We start from the raw sequence: 22,232 nt of genomic DNA, 5'->3' as shown, positions 1-22,232 counted from the left end.
TTTCTGATTTGAAGCTATAAGCTGGGCTACTTAAAAATGTCATTTAACTAAGATTTGCAAATAGCTAATCTTAAATATGGACAGCTTTTCAGATAATTATTAATAAAGCTGTATCCTACAAAAAGTCACCTTCCCTTAGTTACTGAGAGTACCGCCATTTCTTATTTATTTTAAGTACATGGATCCACTCCCTGAGCTGCATCACGGAGGAATGTGTACAAAGGTGACTTGTGCACATCAATCCTGTGACTGCCCTAAAACTACTCTAATTTGTGCAGTTTTCCCCCAAGAGGCTGTTTCAGCACTCAGGTATCACCAGGGTTTGTGGATTTACTGGCCCACAGCCCTGCCTTCTGTGATTAGAAGCATTGCAATAGGAGTCACTACAGGAAGAGATCCCCAGGCCAGTAAGGAACTTTTTGAATAGCACAAAACATCTGGAGAAGCATGAATTACTAGGAGCAGGAGCAAGGATCTGCCAGAGCTCATTATATTTTGCATCACTCTGTTTTTACTATTCCAAAGCTTACCCCCAAAACTGCATTGTGTAATTCTCCCTTTTGTTGAAACCAGGTTTTTAAGAATGAACTCAGTTCTCAGCACCATTTTTACAGAATGGAATGTGATATTCTCTTCTGTGTGTTTATGAACACTTTATCAGACAAAGATAAAATAGGATTAGGGACCCAGGGGGGTTTAAAAATTCTCATTAAGCAATTGTCATGACAGATTCTGACAAGAGCAGAAAATGTCACATAACTAATCAGTTCTCAAGACAATCTCCAGATTCTAATAAAAAAAGAACATGGTACAACTATACATTTTCATTACAAAGACTGTAATAAGGATAGAAAATGCTGTACAACTGAAATTTTGACAACCTATAATCCCAGCTACTCCACAGTTTGACAAAAACAGCATTTCTGAAACACAACAGCATACCTTTTAAATTGAAAATAACTAATAAAACAACAAAATGTTGGGAAAGTTCTTATGTTTTCACTAAAACCAACAAAAGCAATGACAGATAAAGTTAAAAGGAACAATTTAATGGGGGGGAAGGAGGACACAAACAGTGTGTATGACTTAAAGTAGAAAGATTGTTCCAGATCTTTGGCTGCAGTCAATTAAGGGCAAAGTGCAGCCAGGAGAAGGGGATACAAAGATGTCTTAAAATCACTCTGGTCCTCCCTGATCCAGGATCAGCTGTGTACCTAAGTCTTCAGGCATAATTTGAGTGGTTGTCTACATAGAGAATTATCAGAATAGCTCCTAAGGAATAAGCTACTCTACAACAGTGTGGACATTTCTATTCCAATATAAAAATAACTTTATTCTAGAATAAATTAGTACACTTCCAAATAAAAGTTATTATCCTGGAATAAGATTACTTTCACTTTTCTTCCAGAACAGAGTGCCCATGCAGGCATAGCTATTCCAGTCAATTTTTCCATGTAGACAAGCCATAAAAAAGCATAGGCTGTGTCTACATTAGCACCCCTTTCCGGAAAAGGGATGCTAATGAGACCAGTCGGAATTGCAAATTCCATGGGGGATTTAAATATCCCCCGCGACATTTGCATGAATATGGCTGCCGCTTTTTTCCGGCTCGGGGTTTTGCTGGAGAAAAGTGCCAGTCTAGACAGGATCTTGCGGAAAATAAGCCCTTTTCCGAAAGATCCCTTATTCCTACTTGAAAGGAAAATGAACTTGAAAGTAGGAATAAGGGATGTTGCAGAAAGGGGCTTATTTTCTGCAAGATCCCGTCTAGACTGGTGGTTTTCTCCGGCAAAACCCCGAGCCAGAAAAAAGCGGCAGCCATGTTCATGCAAATGCTATGGGGGATTTAAATATTAATTTGCAATTCCGACTGATCTCATTAGCATCCCTTTTCTGGAAAGGGGTGCCAATGTAGACACAGCCATAGTGTTTGCTTTTAATTATGCATCTGGTGTATAATTTCCTTCATGTCCTTCACTGGCAGCAGTACTAGGGTAAGTCTACACTGCACACTTATTTCAAAATAAGGTATTCCTGAATTTATTTCCAAAATATCTTATTTTGAAATAGCGCATCTACACACAGAAAGCATATCAAAATAATGCTTAGCTATTTCGAAATAGAAAGTCCATATTGATTGGGCACTAACTCACAATAAAGGCCAACCAGAACCACTTCAGGGCATCAGGTCAGCAGTTACTTCTAGGAGCTGCTGCCTGAGGCTATCTGAGATGTGTGCTTAAAGGGACCCCCCTGTACAGCTGTTTCTCAGGTTCTTCTTCTGCTTGCCTACCACTCTGAGGGAAAGCAAAGCATATTCCCTGCATGTTGGACATGCTGCCTATTAAAACTCTTTGCAATGCTCGTATAGTACAAGGAGGTCTTAGTGAAGGAAAGAATGCGGGGAAGAATGTAGTTTTAAAGCGTCTGATTTTGGCTGATTTAAATCATATTATCCCATTCAATAAAAAATACTGTTTATTGAGACATTATGCTTGCACAGTTAACCACTCAGTATCAGTCATTATATGCCAGATTTAAAGATGAATGAACAACTTCCATTCTACCTACCAGTGAATACCCATTGCGATTTTGATTATGATCTTACTTGTACCCAGTGTGAATCAGGATTAACTTCACGGTAGTCATCTCCCAGCCACTATTACAATTTGGGTGTGTTCAGCTGCAAGTGCAAAGCTAGAAACCACCAAGGACACTCCTTTGAATTGCTAGGTCCCGGGGCAAACTCCTTTAGGATACATCTATACTACAATGCTAGCTGGAGTATCCCGAAATAGGTATCCTTTAAGGTCAGAAGGGACCACCATGATCATCTAGTCTGATCCCCTGCACAATGCAGGCCACAGAATCTCACCCACCCACTCCCAGAATAATTCTCTCACCTATATCTCAGATACTGAAGTCCTCAAACAATCTTTTAAAGACCCCAAGATACAGAGAATCCTCCAGCAAGTGATCCATGCCCCATGCTACAGAGGAAGGCATCTTCACAGCAAGCCCATTAATTTGGGCTCACTATTCCAATGTCCCTGTAAACCTCATTCTACGAGGAGTACGGGATGTTTTGGAATAGTGCTTTATTTTGAAATTTGGCACTGTGAGGACAGCACCAAATGGTGAAATTAGCTATTTCAAAATAGCATTGAAATAAGACACGCAATTTGCATAGCTCAAATTGTGTATCTTATTTTAAGTTATGGTTCTGTGTAGACACACCCTTAGAAGCCTTCTCCAGTAGTTAACTTTACTTATAATTAGAAAAAAAATTCCCAATATCTAACCTAAATCTCCCATGCTGCAGATTAACCAATTACATATTGCTCTTCAGTGTACATGGAGAAGAAGTGATGACTCAGCTCTTTATATCAGTCCTTACCATACTTGAAGACTGTTAGGAGGTCTACCCTTCATTTTTCTTTTTAGAAAATTAAAGGTGCCCAATTTTTCTTTCACCCTTTCCTCACGGGTCAGGTTTTCTAAACCTCTTTTGCTCTCTTCTGAGCTCTCTCCAATATATCCACACCTTTCCTAAAGTGTAGCACCCAGAACAGAACACAGTACTTCAGATCAGGCTTCACCAGTGCCAAGACGAGTGGGACAATTATCTTCCATGTTTAATATGCAATACTCTGTTAACATGGCATAGAATTACATTATCTTTTTTCACAGCTGCAGGACACTGCTGGCTCATACTCAATTGCTGATTCATTATAACCTTCAGAGCCTTTCATAAACTTATAGACTTTAAGGTCAGAAGGGACCATTATGATCATCTAGTCTGACCTCCTGCACAATGCAGGCCACAGAATCTCACCCACCCACTGCTAGTATAATCCTCTCACCTATATCTCAGATACTGAAGTTCTCAAATGATGGTTTAAAGAACCCAAGATACAGAGAATCCTTCCACAAGTGACCTGTGCCCCATGCTACAGAGGAAGGCAAAAAACCTCCAGGGTCTCTGCCAATCTACCCTGAAGGAAAATTCCTTCCCGACCCCAAATATGGTGATCAGCTGAACCCTGAGCATGTGGGCAAGACTCCTATCTTCCTACTATTGGCCTATTTATCACTGATATATCCAAGTAATTCCAAGAAAAAAACAGGGAAGAGATCACTTGGGAAATCTCCTCACTCAGATAAAACTCTCCCCCTGCCCCAACCTCCATTTTGTTTGGAGTTGAGAAAAATAGAGGGGATCCACAGACAACAATGGACTATGCTCTTGTAACTAGGCACTGAGTCCTAAGGACATAACAATCAACCAATCCCGGTAATTAGAAAAGAAAACAATCCTTTATTATCAAAACAAAACTACAGTTGCAAGCATAGTAAAGTGGCTAGATGAAAGAGCGACCAATTAATATAGACACTCAGCGAAACCCACAGTCTAAAAGTAGTTACAAAGAAAAAAGAAAAACACAATTAACAACTTAGACATTATTTCCAAATTCCCAAACAAGGAAAACAACAAATCATGGTGGACTATCTAAAGTATTCCCTGCTTATACATTTTAAGAAGTTTGTTCTTAGAGAGAGAAGTATCACCTATCTCCCTCAGTCTTGGAAGAAACCGCTCTGCATCTCAAACACAGAAGAGAGAGAAAAACCCCTCTTTGCCAGTTTGAAATTCCTACCTGAACTGTTATTGGCTGGCCACTCGATACTATTCTAGGTGCAAAGTTAACCCCTTAGTCACCAGGTGCTGGCCAGCACTCCTGATTATGGCAATGAGTATTTAAATTTCACTCTTACCTCAAAAAATGTTTAAAGAAAAGTGGTTAATACTTTTATTTTTTTAGTTCAATTTCTCTCACTAAAAGTGAGTCACTAAGTGCTAATACATCAGAAATATAAAAGCTTATTTAATCTTTGCAGGTTTATATGCATACAACTCAAAGTGCTATGTACTGTGCACAGTAAACTAAGTTATCATCAAATATAGAATTTAAACAGGTGACAGTGGTAACTGGAAAATAAATGTTTACACTTACCAAAGTAGGGATGTTTCATTTTGTACTATTATCTTAACTTGCAGTCTTTGAAGAAACCTTATTATTCATAAATTCCCTTTTTATATTTTCTGTTTTTCTGACTTTTCATATTTTAAAACTTTTGTTTTAAATGTATCACATAGCATGTGTATTAATTTAAGCAGATTTTGCTAGATTGAATTTCCTATTTAACTTTTTTCCCAAACAACTTTATTTTCTTTCACCAGATGAAAATAAAGTACTGTAGTGTGCGTTATGGCAACATTAATAAAATAATTATGTTTAAAATTATGTTGGACTAAATATATTTATCTATATTAGTACACTAATATAAAGTCCATTAAAAGAACTTTGCACTGGTCTGTTCATACACTACTGCCCGAAAGCTGGCTTAGCGGCCAGCATAGTTTCCCCCAGCATCTCGGCTCCTATGCCACATGCCTTTTCCATCACCTCAGTCTAGGAGAGACTTATGTGTGTGTGTGTGGTGGGGGGAGACAGAGCATTTCATGGCACAATTACACTTTGACTAATAAAATAAGATTCCTGGGCATTGATGATGATTAGAAAAACCCTTGGCTGGCATTGAGCCAGCTAAGATGCAGTGCCCTGATCTAGCATGGAGGGAAAGTACTTCTTTTCATCAATCTCCCTCAACTGTGTCCAGAACTCTTTGTGTGCAGGAAAATAGTTTTGACTCATATCACTTAGAAAAAAATCATGAGATCATAAGAAAACAAACAAACAAAAAGCTTTCAAAACTACCTTACCTTACAAAAAAGGAGATACATTGATTGTTTCCCTTTAATTGACATTTTCTTCCATAATTAAATAAAGCCTTTCATCTGAATGCTTGTGTGAGTTAGGGGCTGTCAAATTAATTCTATAATTTAAAAATAAATAGGTGACCCTAGATTCTGTTTGTCAGAGGCTCAGTATGAGCAAATTGATTGCCGTTCCCTTAGCTCCCATTGGCCAGGAATGGCAATCTGCAGCCAATGGGACCTGCGATGACCTGTACCTGTAGAGGTGGAGGTAAACAAAGCGTCTCACAGCCAGCTAAAAGCTTGCCCTTACAAGCCACCACCCAGAGTTTGTAAAACCTTGGTCTAGGTCACAGAAGTAGGTTTGAAATAAAGGATTTGTAGGTAAGGGGATGGATAAGGAAAATTAGCAATTGAGAGAGAAGACAAAAAAATATTGGAGAGAACACGAAGCAAATCTAGGAGGTCCTCTAAAGCATGAATGAGGAAATGAAGCCTCATGAGCAAACACAAATGAAACTACAGCCGGTCCCCGAGTTATGAACGTGATCCATGCTTATGAACAGCGCGGTCGTGTGTAACTCTATGGGGTCCGACTTATAATCAAACCGAGTTACAGACCAATTGCTTGGTCCGTCACAGGTTCGTAAGTCGGGGAGAGGCTGTATATATTTGAGGATAAGAATCTTGAGAATATACATAAAGACAAAGGACCTAGAGGAGGCAATGAGGGTCCAGGACAGGAGTGGGAAAATTATTTAGCCTGGGGTCAAGTGGGGTTCTGAAATTGCATGGAGAGCTGGGATAGGGAAGACTAAGAGAGACTGTGCCTCCCCAAACAGCGAGGCATGGTATGGCCCCCATCCTCTACCCAACTCCTCTGCCCCTTGACCAGTCCTCTTGGGCTCCCTATTAAATCCTCCCCAATCCATGTCCCCTGACTGCCTTCCCGGAATCCTTCTGCCTCCTATGCTCCCTGCCCCCCAAATCTCTGGTACCTCTTTTCCTCTATCCAGCTCCCTCTGCTCCCACCTCCTGACCTTGTAGGCTTTGTCTCAGAGACATTTCATATGATTTTTTCATAAGGGTAAGTTTAGTTTAAAACAATTCTAGAACAAGAACGTACAAAGTTCATGAGTTAACAAATGTAAGTTAATTGAGATTCAAAGGTCTGCCGAGACCCTCAAAGCTATTTGTAGATCAGTGGCGTTTGGGACAGTTATTTTGGAAGTATCTGTTCTATTGTCTACACAGAATCCTATACTGTAAACTGTTCCTCCATACCTACAAAGGGAATAGATGCTCAAATACCCATTTTCAAAATACTAGTTACCAACACTAGAACTCATCTACAGTCCGGGTTCAGCTCACAAAATATATCCCCGATGATTCTTTGCACTTGGCCATATTAGTCAAAATATCTATTGTTTAGATAGACAAGGTAGGTGAAGTAATATCTTTTATTGGACCAACTTCTGTTGGTTAGAGAGACATTTCAAACCACACAGATTTCTTCTTCAGATCTGGGAAATGTCTTCTGAACGTCATAGTTAAATGCAAAGTGGAACAAATTAGGGATGTTAGAAAGCATGTAATCGAATATTCATGCAACTGAATCAAATTCTAAAGGGCTACATGACTATTTGATAGTCCCCAGGGATGGGACAGGCAGCCAGTGATGCTCTATCAGAGGCAGCTGTACAGGGCAACAGCAGCACCTGTCCACAGGTGGTCCGAGCCTGGACCTGCCAACAGAGGCTGCTCCACGGCAGCCTCTCCTGCCTTGCCCTCCCTGCTAATGCCTCTGTAGGAAGTAGCAAGGGGGGAGGAGGGTCCACAGAGCTGGCACCGGCTCCCTGACACTTGCTACCTCAGATACGGAGGCAGTGTAGGGAGGGGGCAGGATTTGTATAGTCAAACCAGGTTAATCCTGTAGTCAACTACATGTTGACAGTCCTAGACTAGACTGGAATTAATTAATTAATTGATGAGAAATAGAATAATGGCTGTGCTTTCATTTTCTAGCATAGTAGAATGTGCAAATGATGATCTCCATTAAGTTGTTGAATACCACCCAATTAATAATGTTTTCTACATGCACTACAGATTGATATAACAGCACAATAAAACAGTTACACATGTCATGGTAAATTAATAAGAGGAGAGAAATCCTTAGTGTTTTCCCTGCCATATGAACCAAAAAAACTGCTAACAAGCAAGTTTCAAGTGTAGCTTCAATTGCTACATCATTCATGGTATGTCAAGCCCAGCCATGACCACTCAGAGATATCTTGCATCTAGACAGATATGCTGAATTTTCTGGCAGCAAGACACTTTTACCAAATAGTTCTCCTATTGGCCTGTCAGTGTAGTTTACATTTCAGGTATAAACATACATTTTACCAAACACAAGACTCTCTGTAGACATAAGTACATTAGCATGCCTGACTTCATTCAGTGAGAACTGTTGATTTAAAGTCTTATATCTGCCACTGACTTGCTGCATACCTTCAGAAAATGACAATCTCTGTCATTTAACCAACTGCAAAATGGGGATAACAAAATGCATCAATCACAGAGTGTGTTGTGAGGCTTAATTGGTTAATTTGTGTAAAGGGATGTGAGATATTCAAATGAGGACAGATATTCTGGATTGCACAATTATTGAACTGATTCACTGAATTACAGATGACTAGTTCCTGTCCAATTATTCTCGAGACTTTTTTGAAACGGGTAAATTATGGTATGCAAAAATATAATAATAATTTGTACGCCCAAAAGATGCTTCCCTTTCAGCAGTCAGCATAATCATATCACCTATATATTGATATCGATTGAGCTTTGTATTTTTATGGGACACCTGTAGAACAAGAAATGATAAAATTACCATTTGCAGAAGGGATGATTTTTTCCCCACCCCCAACAATCAAGAGATGAAGGACATGCAGCCCCCTAAACCTGAAAATTCTTGGAGACCCTGAAAGGCAAGAGGCTTCTGCACTGCCTTATATGCCTCTCTGTAGCACACATGCTAGAGGCAACACTCTTAACTCCATAGTAAGAAGGGAAATCCATAGGAATTTTCATTAAATAAAAACTTCAGGATTGGGCCTGTAGTTCTGTATTTTCCAGTCTTCTAAATCACTTATATAAGACAATAAGTGTTTGTCTACACTACAAAGTTAGTTAGTTCGAATTAACTTTCATAGGGGCTACACATGCAAACCGCTATTTTGAATTTAATTCGAACTAGTGGAGCGCTTAATTAGAACTAGGTAAACCTCATTCTACGTGGAGTAATGCCTAGTTCGAATTAAGTAGTTCGAATTAAGGGCTGTGTAGCCACTTAATTCGAACTAGATGGAGGTTAGACCTTCCCAGGTTGCCCTGGTGGCCACTGTGGGCCAAACCAGGGAAACTCTTCTGCCCCCCTCCCGGCCCCGGAGTCCTTAAAGGGCCACGGTCTGGCTATAGTGCTTGTGCCAGTTGCAAGCCTGCCAGCACCCAGCCAGCAGACCCTGTACCAGGGACGGCATGAGCCAGCCACCTGCTGCCACTCAGCCCTCTGCCTCTTCCCAGGACCAGGCTGGCGGCTCTCAGGAGCCTGCCCGGGGCCGCAAAAGGCGGGCGCCCGCCTGGTCTAGTGCGGAGATTGTGGACCTCATCGAGATTGGAGGGGAGGCCTCCAACGTCCACGATCTCCGCACTAGCCACAGGAACGCGGCCGTCTACAGCCGCATGGCTGCCAGCCTGGCCACCAGAGGCCACATGCAGACCCGGGAGCAGGTCCGCTGCAAAATAAAGGACCTGCGGCAGGCCTACTCCACGGCCTCCCAACCAGGGGCCAACCCGGAGGCATGCCCTCATTACGAAGCCCTGGACCGCATCCTGGGGGCTCACACAGTCCATGCCCCACCGGTGGTGATCAACCCCGGGGCAGAGGGCCCTGTCCCTGACATGGAGGAGAAGGAAGAGGATGCCGAGAGCCAGGAGCCTGCAAGGAGCCTGCCCAGGACCCCCGAGGCATCCCACAGAGCACATCGGCTGTGTCATCCGAGGCTGGGGAGGGCTCCACATGTGAGTGCCATCTTGCTCCCCTTATCTGTATGGGGCGTGGGGGGAGAGGGAGCCCAGGAACCGTGCGCCTGGGCCTTTCCCACCATGGAGCAGCAGCTGGGTGTCATGCAGGGACCCTGGCCCGTTCCCCACGTGCCAACCTTGCCCTGCAAAGGGGGGCTGAATTTCACCCACTTTGTTCCCAGGGAGAACTGACCACTGCTCTTGTTTCCCAACAGCCACAGCACCTGGGACTGCAGGATGCACCACCCCACCTGCAACAGCCACCCTCACCCGGGCCCGCAGGCGCTCCAGGAACCTGGAGGACTACGAGCAGCAGCACCTCCGGCTACTGGAGCACCAGCTCCGCACCCAGGACCACTGGGTCTGGGAGGACCTGAGGCTGCGGCAGTGGAGCTTGGAGGTGCTGGAGGAGCAGGACCGTGCCCTCAGAGGTCACCTTCAGACCTTGGTGGACAGGTTCCTGCCTCCTCCTGCTCCAGCCCCTGCGGTCGCCCCAGCTCTCACTCCTCCTCCCACCCCTGTTCCCCCTCCCGCTTCCTCTGTACCCCCTGTCCCTCCTGCCCTACCCTCCACACCTACTCCCCCCCAACACCCCTGCACCTGTAGTGCTGTGAGATGGGAGAGCCAGCAGGACCCCCAACCCTGAGCTTTCCCTGCCCTTCCTCCCCGTTCCAGCACCCTCCTCCCAGGTTTCCCCCTCCCTTCTTCCACCCTCATTCCTCCCTCCCCCCACCCTAGTTATGTACAATAAAAGGAAGTTTTTCTGGCAAAACAGGTGTTTTTATTTTACATTAGGAAGGGGGGTTAGGGACGGGAAAGAGGAAGAAGGGGAGGGTGGAAGAAGGCCCCAGTGGGGCATGCAGGGAGAATTCAGTCCTCCTTCACCTGGAAGCTCTCCTGCAGGGCTTCCTGTATCTGGACGGGCCCCCGCTGGGCCTCCCGGACAGCGGCGGTGTGGGGCTGCATGTACTGGCCAGCCATGTGCTCAGCCTCAGCCATCCAGGCTGGCAGGAAAGCCTCCCCCTTCCTTTCACATAAATTGTGCAGCATACAACATGCTGCCACCACGGGAGGGATACTGTGCTTGGTGAGATCAAGGCGGGTGAGGAGGCATCTAAATCAGGCTTTCAGGCATCCAAAGGCCCCCTCGACCACAATGCAGGCCCTGGTGAGCCTGGCATTGAAGGCTTGCCGGGAGGGGTTGAGGTGCCCCATGTATGACTTCATCAGCCAGGGCTGTAGGGGGTAGGCCACATCCCCCACCAGGCAGGTATGTCCATGTCCCCGATCCTGATGTAGCGGTCGGTGAAGAAGGTCCCGGCCTGCAGCCTCTGGCACACGGAGGAGTTGAGGAACACCCTGGCGTCGTGTGCCTTGCCGGACCAGCCCACATTAATGTCCGTGAATTGGTCCCGGTGATCAGACATGGCCTGCAGGAGGACGGAGAAATACCCCTTGCGGTTGATGTACTGGGAGGCCTGGTATTACGGGGCACGGATGGGGAGGTGTGTCCCTTCAATGGCCCCCCCGCAGTTGGGGAAGCCGGGGTGCTGAATCCCTGGATGACCGTGTCCGGGTCGGCAAGGCAGACCACCCTGCGGAGCAGCACCCAGTTGATGGCCTTGACCACTTGCAGAGAGGCACAGCAAACCGCGAATCACTGGGGCGCCCGGGTGGCTGGGAGTGTTTGTTCCCTGGCACTGCTCCGTGCCCCACTCCCGGAAGCGACCCCCACTACGATCCTGGCCGCCGCGGGCGGCGTGGAGTACGGCCGGGACAGACTGAACCCTCCCGTGCGGGGCACTTTCGCCTCCTCCCCCCCATTTTCTCTGGGGCGGCCCATCCCCTCCTTGCCGCTCCTCTCCCCGGCCCAGTGGCTGATGAGTGCCGTACCTGCATGAGCACTGCTCCGACGGTGGATTTTCCCACGCCGAACTGGTTCCCGACGGACGGTAGCTGTCCAGCGTGGAGAGCTTTCACAGGGCGATGGCCGCACACTTCTGGAGGGGGATAGTGGGCCTCATGTGAGTGTCCCGTCACCGCAGAGCAGGGACGAGCCACTCGCAGAGCTCCAGGAAGGTGTCCTTCTTCATTCTGAAGTTCTGGGTCCACTGTTGGTCTCCCCAGCGCTCCAGGAAGATGCGGTCCCACCAGTCGCTGCTGGTGTCCAGACGCCAGATGTGGCGGGGCACGCTGGTGTCTGGCCACTGCTGCAGCTCCTCCACAACCCCTAGGGAGGCCAGGGGGAGAGGCAGGGGGCTGACGTGCACCAGATGGTGCCAGGCAGCCTCCAGCCATTGCTGGCAGGCTTGCAGCAGCAAGTCCAAAAACTGGAGCAGAATGCCCAGGGTGAGCTCTGGCTCCATGGTGCCAACTGCGGCAGCGTCCCCAATGGGAACCACCGACACAGGCAGGAGGAGAGGAAAACGCTTTGCTGTCCCTCGGCGAGGTAGGCAAGCAAGCAAAAAAGCTGAGAACCAGCTGTCAAGGGGGGTCCCTTTAAGCACGAGCCTCAGATAGGCTCAGACAGCAGCCACACAAGCAACTACTGACCTGATGCCCTGCCGGAACCGGTTTCAGCTGCCCTTAAATGCGACCCAGCATCCAATCAGTGTGGATGCGCTATTTCGAATTAGCAAAACGCTAATTCGAATTAGTTTTTGGGTCTAGATGTGTTATTTCGAATTAGATTATTTCAAATTAATTAATTAACTAATTCGAGATAAGTTAGTTCGAATTAGCGCTGTAGTGTAGACATACCCGAACTCTGTACTGCTCAAAATTCAACTAAAACCACTGACACATATTTTACAATACAATGGTTTGTGAGGGTGAAGTTTGGCCCAAGCACAAATGGTTGGTAAAGACTGATTAATTCTACATTTTGTTTCAATAAATATACTGAGTAAATTCCAATGGATTGTGCTTTAGTTGTCATTTAGTAGCAAAGTAGCAGCTTCAAATACTGAATAATGCACAGGAAGTAGATTTTTCATAACGCATGAAAAATGCCTCAAAAATGTCCTTGTCTTGCCTAATCTGGAATACTGTGTGTGCAATGTTGATAAATAAGTTTTGATAAATGATATTTGAATTTTAGAAATGTTGAGCATAAAATAAACGGTTCACAAGGAAAGACTTCAGGAACGAAACACATGATTCTGAATAAACCTAATCTTGATGGAGGTTCCAGATGACCACAGAAATTAGAAATGGAAATGGATATAGAAATTAAAGAAAGGGAAAAGTCTTAAAGGTCATCAAATTTATCCCTTTGGCCAGAGAATAATTGTTCCTACACTGTATTTTCTAGTGTTTTGTGCAGACTAGTTTTTAATTATTCTGAATTTTTGGCTGCTACCTATCCAAGTTACCGAAGTCTCATGCATCATCTGTGAGTGGACAGCTTATTAGTTTACTAAACCTACCTAGCTATTACCACCTATGATTAGCATTAGATTTGAGTTTGCATTCAGAGGTTCTGATATTTCTTTTCTCTCCTGTGTCTTCTTGAATATTTGTGTTCCCACGTTTATACTCTATTATAAATAAAACTGCTCCTCAGAGAGGGTGTTTGTGAAAAAAATACATCATTACCCTTTTGTTACATGTTAAATTATAAGAATGAGGTAAAGGAGGAAATTAGGGTTAAATTCTTGGCATGATTAGGTAAAAAAAATGAGCAGTAGTATCAGTGTAAAAAAGAAATCCTCATTATTGACAATTAAAAAAAATACCAGCAGTACTTATAGCAATATGATACTAAAATCCTAAGAAAGTCCTAAGAAAAACAGAGCATAAATGTTTGTCACTGTAATTACATATATTCAAGAAAAAAAGAGGAGAGATGACAGGCATTACACATTTGTTTGCTATTGCAGAAATGATTGAAATATAGCTTATCCCTAAGCCAAATCTTGACTCCATTGAGGTCTAACCTGAAAACAGAAGCACATTAATGCTGCAACACCCATGATACTGTACAATTGTGTTCTAGTCAGCCCAGGAGCGTGCACATAGCTAACTTCCTCAATGTCCACAAAGACAAATGCTTGTTACTATATTTAGGAAGGAAAATCAAATGTGCAACTACAAAATGGGAAAAAACTTGGGTAGGTGACAGAACTGCTGAAAAGGATCTTAGGGACAAAAGGTTACACAGCAATATTATATTGAAATAATTAGCGTTATTTCAAAATAACTTAGTCCACGTCTACACAGCAGGCAATTATTTTGAAATAATGACGAAATACTGTCAAGCTGGAGGACTTTTTACTAAGATGCCCGTTACCCTCATTGTACGAGGAGTAAGAGAAGTCAGAGGAAGAGTGCTCTATTTCGAGATAAGTGCTGAGTAAACACTTCCAATTTTGAAATAAGCTACTTCTAAATAAGCTACGCAATTGAAGTAAGACAATTTGAATAGCTTATTTTGAGTTAAGCCTTGCTGTGTAGACACACCCAAACTGAATATGACTCAGCAATGTGTTGCAGTTGCAAAAAAGTTAATATTTTGGGAAGTATTAACAGAAGTGTTGTAAAAGGAAGTTATTGTCCTCCATACAGCACTGGTGAGGTCCTAGTCTGGAGTATTGTGTTCAGTTCTGGAAGCTGCACTTCAGCAAAGATAGGGGCTTTATCTGACCTACAGAACTTTAGCAATGCAGCTGCGCCAGTGTAGCACTAATGGTGGAAATGCTCTAAGACAGTGGGAGAGAGTTCTCCCATCAGCTTAATACCTTCCATCCTGTGAGAGGCAGTGGCTAAGAATCAGGACTTCATGAACTCATGAGATCCTTTCTAGCCCTACATTTCTATGAATGTTTCATAGCAATAGCACAAATAATACAGTAAGGGTACAGAAGGATTATGGCCAAATTAAGGAATATACATTATAAAATTCAAATCATTCTCTGTATTCTCTAAGCACCTGTCATCTCTCCACATTGCAGTCTGGAAGATCTATGGAGATTCACAGAAGTAAGGAGCAAGACAAATAGTTGTGCTTTATAGATCCATTTCCAACTGCAGCTTTTCAGCTTTGCTTGACAATGTGGCCAGCTGGATGCAAATCCCTCCCCACCATTGAAGTGTGACTGGCTGGACACAAATTCTTGTTTCTTTCTCCTTTTCTTGTATTTCTAGCTCTCTCAGCTATAGCTTGGCTAGTTCCTCTTAAGCAAATGTTGTTTAGACAATTTTCTGTTAGCAGAGCAAATGTGGCTTAAGTAGCTTCCTGTTATGCCAAAACCCTAAGGCCAGGTACTTGGTTAGAAGCTATATTGCTTAAATATAATTAATTATATCTGCCCTTATGAATATGTATATAATTCACGGAATGAGTGAGAAAGTGTGAATGAGAAACATCCAGTCATAAGGCAGACCAGCATTTGTAACCTTTTATGGCAAGAAAGGACCCTGCAAAGTGTATAAATTAATGTGACAAGTGACCATGTGGGAATCTCCTTTCAGAAAGAAATGTAACAGCACGCCAGTCCCCAGAACTGGACCAGAGAAGTAGAGCCCTACTGCAGATACGAAGGGACCTCCAGCAACCCTTGTCACCTTCATGGCTGGTCTCGAGGGAGCTGTCACCTGGCCAGCATTCCAGCCACTTACGAAACTGAAAGCAATCCATGGCATGCCTGCAGCCTGCCTCTAACCTACCAACATGAATGCAGTACGTGTGTGAGTACCATTAAGAATCTGTACTAATAAACAAAACTCAGTGCTGCTCATGTTCACCCTTTATCCAATTTTATTCCTTGGCTGATTCCAAGGACAGGTAACAGACACCTGGATTTGGCTTTACATTTATAATACTGACAGTGTCATTGAGAACTTGGGTCTTGGTCCTGCAAAGGGCTCTGCATGCATGGATCCTTACATTCATAGGAACTCCCCCTGGCACCGTAAATGGATCCCTTTGTAGGACGGAGCCTTGGGAAAACATGACTTTGTTTTGCTCTATTTTAAATCTTTCTTTAGCTGTCTTGTTGTACTGTTACATTTTGGAGTACATTTATCATTTAGCATGATTCTCATTTCCCCCCAACTATGAAATCATGAATAAGAAATACCTATAAACCAATACCATTTCAAATGATATATAAGCACATTGTAACTGAGGAGACAAAAGGTCTTTACAAATGGAAGAATTTGCCTTCATCTTCATTATCAATGGCAAAGGTAGATATTATTATCCTCAAATCATGACTCAACAGGATTGTCTTGTTTTGTCTCACTTGAAATATTACATTCGGTGTTGGCTACCAAAAAAGGAATTATAAAGTTACTTAATTACGCACAGAGACACAAAGGGGTTAAATAGCCACCAAAACTCAAGTGTCTCACACACAGTCTAATGATTTAAACAAGACACATTAACATCCCATAAAAATATTTCAAAACATATTAAAGAATCTTCTATGTTCCAAGAAATTCAGGATGATGATTATTGACTTATGTAACATACTTTGTACAACATTTCCATGAAAACTAAATGAACTATGCATTAAGCATTATCTCCAAAATAACCTAGACATGATTTTGCATTTGTCATCTACTGCGCATCCTCAATACGTTGACAAAATCCATGTATTTTATGATTTACATAGCTCAACTGCTTTTCCCGTGTTGTTTAAGTGCACTAGTTATGCAATTTGTATAAAGCAGAAAGTAAAGCAGTATATTTTTCCCTACAGGTCACTCAAAGTAACTGAAAATATCTGAATAAATATTACTGGATTATTCAATAGCATAGAAACTGTAGTCTTAGTTTGCAACAAGAAGCCATAGCTTTCAGGGGAAGGTTACTTTTAATTTTTAAAAAACAGGTTGAACCTCTCTAGTCTGGCTCTCTCTTCTCCAGCAATACCTGTCGTCTGGCATGATTTTAGTTAGCTGGATGTCTACTTTTCATGGGTGTGGCCAAATTTCCTGCAGTCCTATAGTTTGTTTATAGCCACCAGTCCTGGCTCTCAATGTTCTGTGCTGTTATTTAGCTCTAATTTATCCTTAAATGTCTTCTAAAAGCCCAGTAAGCAGTGCAGGTGTTGGTAATACTGCTAAATAATATTGACTTCCTGTGGTCCAGCAAGTTCTCTGGTTTGGCACCAGTCAGGTCCAAAGGGTGCTGGACTAGAGAGGCTCAACCTGTATATGCCTCAAATTTCATGCCTGAATTTTATTGATGACAGTTTGTTCAGACCAAAAATTCTATTTTCTTTCCCAGTTCTAACCCTATGAGATTACAGAATGCCAAATTATAATGAAAACATTCTTCCACGTTTATGAAGTGAAAAAATTCAAAAATCATGGTATGTGGCAATCACTCCCTGAGAAGTAAGATACCTCCATCACATTCACAGATACGTTTTTAGACAAATAAAAAGGGTTTTCAGAACAAAAATCTAAATAGCAAAGACATCAAACACAAAAAGATAATTGTGGCAAATAATAGAAACAGTGTGGCATCAACAACACATAATTAGAGTTGATGATGGATTAGTAATTAAGAAAAAATGAAGACATGGCTCATGTGTCTGGCCAAACATGAGCTCTTTTGAATAGCTGAAACTAACTCTTCCTCATAATTATCACCATTCCAGCTATTCATTTTCTCCCAAGAGACCACATCCCCCTTCACTGATCTCTTGTCACTCATTGAAGAATCTTTGCAGGAGTGAAGGCCTGGCCAAAGAGTTTGCGGGGCCCAAGGCAGCACACTGTGGTTGGATGAGCTGCATGGCTGTGCAGCTCCCAATGAAGATTGCAAGTGAGTGGCTGGGTGGGCAGCAGCTGGGTAGCGCAGGGCCCTGAATGCATAGGGTTCAAGTCACCCGCCTTGCTTGCCTTGCTCAAAAGCTGGGCCTGAAGGAGTGGTCTCTCTACTGAACTCTAAATACTGCACTGTAGTAGATGCAGTAGGGATTTTACATCCCTAACTCAGAACACCACTTAAATGCAGCCATTTCAAGATGGACGGCAGCAGCCAACTTGCACAAAACACTGCAATGAGAAAAATGGGAAAATGTAGCCAAAGAGATTAGAGCTCAATCTTTATAATATGCAAAGCATCAGAGGATTTTTTTTTTAAATATCCACAAAATCTACACAGGAACTCTGTTTTCAAGATCAGTTCTTAATGGAAAGTATTATTTACCTTAATAAGGGCCAAGGATTGACTTGACCCTGCAAAGATTTGAACTGTTGATTTCTGTGAGTTTGTGTATTAAAGTATGATGCTTTCACCATCAACCGAATGACCCTTATGCCTATGTTATTTGTATGTACCTCTTGGCATTTGTACGCACCAGAAATACAACTGACTAGATAAGATTTGAAGACCACAGAAAAAATACTGCATCCAGAATGGATTTCAAAAATTAATTTCACATAATCATTTTAGCACTACTATAAGCTTACATACATCTCATCAGCATTTGTTAAGGTAATTAATTATCCATTTACCTTGAGTACCTGTAGAGTACTGACTAGAGTAATCAGGAGGGCATTACAGTAATAACAAAGTGGAGGGTGAAAAGTGGAAACAAATGAGCCTTCATTTAGCACAAAATCATGATGCTGAGGAAAAAATTAATTAAGAGAACAAAGAATACAAAGAGAAACAAATATTTAATTTATTATACCCTTATGCTAGGAGCCTGTAGAACAAATAAGAGGAATTGGAAATGTTCATTTATGTTCAATCTAGCTGATATTACTGAAACCTAGGGGGATGATTCACATGACTGGAATGCTAAAATCAATAGTTATACACAGTTTGGCAATGGGGACTGGCAATCAATGCCAAAAAATGCCAAGAAAATTATCTGGATTTTTTATAGATAGATAAAGATAAAGCACAAAAGAGGATACAGAGTACTAACCACACTACAGAACAGAATTAATAGCTCCTTAAGTGCCCATTGATAGAGCCCTGCAAATCTGTTTTATATTTGCAAATATCCACAGACCATGTTTATGGATCACAGATAAAATGTAGATACAAATTTGTACCCATACAGGGCTCCACCTATCAATATTGTATAGGGAAAAAAAGATTTGTGATAATAGGGGACTTCAGTCTGGAGGTCTCATGCTACCAGTCCTAAAACATTCTCAGAATTTTTCAAGATTAAGGTAATATTAAGATGTTCAACATCTTTATTAATGACCTGGATGGATTGCATCCTCAGCAAGTTTGCAGATAACAGTAAGATAGAGGTAGATACGGTGGAGGGTAGGGATAGGGTCCAGAGTGAGCTAGACAGATTAGAGGATTGGGCCAAAAGAAATCTGATAAGGTTCAGCAAGGACAACTGCAGAGTCCTGCACTTAGGACGGAAGAATCCCAAGCATTGTTACAGGCTGGGGACCGACTGGCTAAGTAGCAGTTCTGCAGAAAAGGACCTGGGGATTACAGTGGATGAGAAGCTAGATATGAGTCAACAGTGTGCCCTTGTAGCCAAGAAGGTTAATGGCATATTAGGTTGCATTAAGAGGAGCATTGCCAGCAGATCTACAGAAGTGATTATTTCCCTTTATTCAGCTCTAGTGAGGCCACATCTGGAGTAGTCTGTCCAGTTCTGGGCCCCCCACTCTACAAAGGACGTGGATGCATTGGAGAGAGTCCAATGGAGGGCAACCAAAATGATTAGGGGGCTGGAGCACATGACCTATGAGGAGAGACTGAGGGATTTGGGTTTGTTTAGTCTGCAGAAGAGAAGAATGAGGGGGGAATTGATAGCAGCCTTCAATATCCTGAAGGGAGGTTCCAAAGAGGATGGAGAGAGGCTGTTCACAGTAGTGATGGATATCAGAACTAGGAGCAATGGTTTTAAGTTACAGTGAAGGAGGTCTAGACTGGATATTAGGAAAATCTATTTCACTAGGAGGGTAATGAAGTACTGGAATGGGTTACCTGGGGAGATGGTGGAATCTCCATACCGAGAGGATTTTAAGTCTCGGCTTGACAAAGCCCTACCTGAGATGATTGGTCCTGCTTTGGGCAGGGGGCTGGACTGGATGACCTCGTGAAGTCTCTTCCAGCTCTATGATTCTATGATTAAAGAAGATAATTTCCAAGCTCAGGAAACACTTCATCCAATATGGGAAAATTCTATATTAGACTCAAGAAACTCTATTCACCCCAACAAGCAACAGATTCTGGAGAGACCTGATCTCAATTTATAAGTAATTATATAAGGAAGAAGTTTGACAATTGTTTCTTGATTCTAGCAGACAAGATCTGAAAGTTCAGAATACAACAAATTCAGACCAGAAATGAGGCCTAATTTTTAGAACATTAGAATAATTAACCATTGGAACAACATACCAAGGATTGTAATAAATTTTCCATCACGGGCAAATTTTAAATCAGGATCAGATGCTTTTTCAAAAAGATATGCTCTAGTGCAAAATGGAATTAATTCAGGGAAGTCTCATGGCTTTCTTATACAGGAGATCAGACTACATGATCCAATGGTTCCTCTGGCTCTATAATCTAAGACTGTACAGTTTTTTACTGCTAATTCCAAGATACTTGGTAGTCATATTTCAGAAAAAAAAATCCTCAAATAAATTCAGAATTGGCTATGTTTCTCGATGTATATTCTCAATAAAACTACAGTGATTTTAAAACTAACCTACATAATATGTTCAAAAACAAAATCTTCAAAACTAGTAAATATAGACATTTTCTTTTTGATCTAACTTAAGCTCATTTCACAGCACTGAATTTAGTGAAGTTACTTGTGATATACACCACTGCCAGAATAGAATAAGACATACAGGTTCTTAATCAGAATATGACTCATCTACTCATGTATTCTGCTGTGTACAAGCAAGGCATCTGTTTTGGGACTGTTCTTGTTGTTAGTCTGGTTCTCCTTCTACCACATGATAGGCAAGCAACTTGCTGAGTGCTCTTTAATACTTTTGTGCATCTTGCTTGAACAAGACATTAGCAGTAGTTTACAAGCAAATGGCCTGAGTACAGCACCTATGTCATCAGCAGTGCATGGACCTTGCAGGAGGCATAAGGGATCTGTTGAAAAAGGCTTTCTTTCTCAACAGATCCCCCTCTAAACTGCCGCTTTTTGCCAACAAAATGCTGAGTTGGCAAAAACGGTGGCCATTTTTATGCACATTAAGCGGGGGATATTTAAATCCCCGCTTCATTTGCAATGTTGACCTGCCTAATCTGCATCCCTCTTCCAACAGAGGGATGCAGTCTAGACATACCGGTTATGTCTAGATTGCATCCCTTTTTCGTGAAAGGGATGCAAATTAGACGTATCACAATTGCTAATGAAGCGGGGATTTAAATCTCCTCCGCTTCATTAGCATAAAAATGGCTGCCACTTTTTTCGGCACGGAGCTTTGCCGGAAAAAGCGCCAGTCTAGATTCGGATCTTTCGGAAAATAAAGCCTTTTCCGAAAGATCCCTTATCCCTCTTAAAATAAGGGATAAGAGATCTTTTGAAAGAGGCTTTATTTTCCGAAAGATCCACGTCTAGACTGGCGCTTTTTTCCGGCAAAGCTCCGTGCCGGAAAAAAGCGGCAGCCATTTTTATGCTAATGAAGCAGGGGAGATTTAAATCCCCGCTTCATTAGCAATTGTGATACGTCTAATTTGCATCCCTTTCACGAAAAAGGGATGCAATCTAGACGTAGCCACCCTGTGTGTCTACGTACTTCATCTGCCCCTTAAACACCTGTCTCTTTCGTCCTCATGTTGGTAACTTCCTACTCTTGCAACTTTCCTCCTTCTTCAGACACAAAGGAGGAAGTATCTTCTCCCAGGTTGCAAAAACAAAAACCATTTTCACTGAGATGCTGCCACCTAAAGAGTTTGCCATTGAATTCTAACAACTTACCATTGTACCTGTTGGGGCAGAGATACCGAACAGTTCTGCTGACAATGGCATAGATGGAGATAGAGGCATTTCATAATAACAACTTCACAATATCAACCAGATTTCATAAATTATATAGACAGATTTCCCAATATTGTCACACAGTGATTGACAGATTAAATTGTACTTAGGCTAAGGGTGAGGGAAGGAAATATTAACCATTTTGAAAAAGTGGAAGCACACAGGATACATCACTTCCTAGGTACCTATAATACACAAACTGGTCACTTGCAGCACACAGAATACTATTCTACAGTGTTCAAAACAAAAAGCTATTACCATAGCAACCACTGCATCACATAACACACAGATACTGTTCTTAGAAACATCACTCAACACTATAGATTTTAAAATAAAATTTGTATCATTCTTTTTACATTTGTTTTTAATAATTGTGTTGCCCAAGGAAAAAACAAACTTCAAAAAGTAAAATTCGGGGTGATAATTATATG

At 42.4% G+C, this 22,232-nt stretch overlaps 1 protein-coding gene and 1 long non-coding RNA gene across 12 annotated transcripts in view; one reads left to right on the top strand and one right to left on the bottom strand.

The window, feature by feature from the left end:
* Nucleotides 1-18,148, top strand: part of LOC142829168 (uncharacterized) — a 139,876-nt gene extending 121,728 nt beyond the window's left edge. The window contains exon 7 of the long non-coding RNA XR_012903549.1: nucleotides 15,332-18,148. This is a non-coding gene — a long non-coding RNA (uncharacterized LOC142829168). The remainder of the gene's footprint in view (nucleotides 1-15,331) is intronic.
* Nucleotides 1-22,232, bottom strand: part of SHANK2 (SH3 and multiple ankyrin repeat domains 2) — a 690,873-nt gene that overhangs the window by 440,532 nt on the left and 228,109 nt on the right. The window lies entirely within an intron of this gene.

Source organism: Pelodiscus sinensis, chromosome 4 (genome assembly GCF_049634645.1).
Source record: "Pelodiscus sinensis isolate JC-2024 chromosome 4, ASM4963464v1, whole genome shotgun sequence".
NCBI lineage: Eukaryota > Metazoa > Chordata > Testudines > Trionychidae > Pelodiscus > Pelodiscus sinensis.
This window is presented reverse-complemented; position numbering and strand designations above follow the sequence as displayed.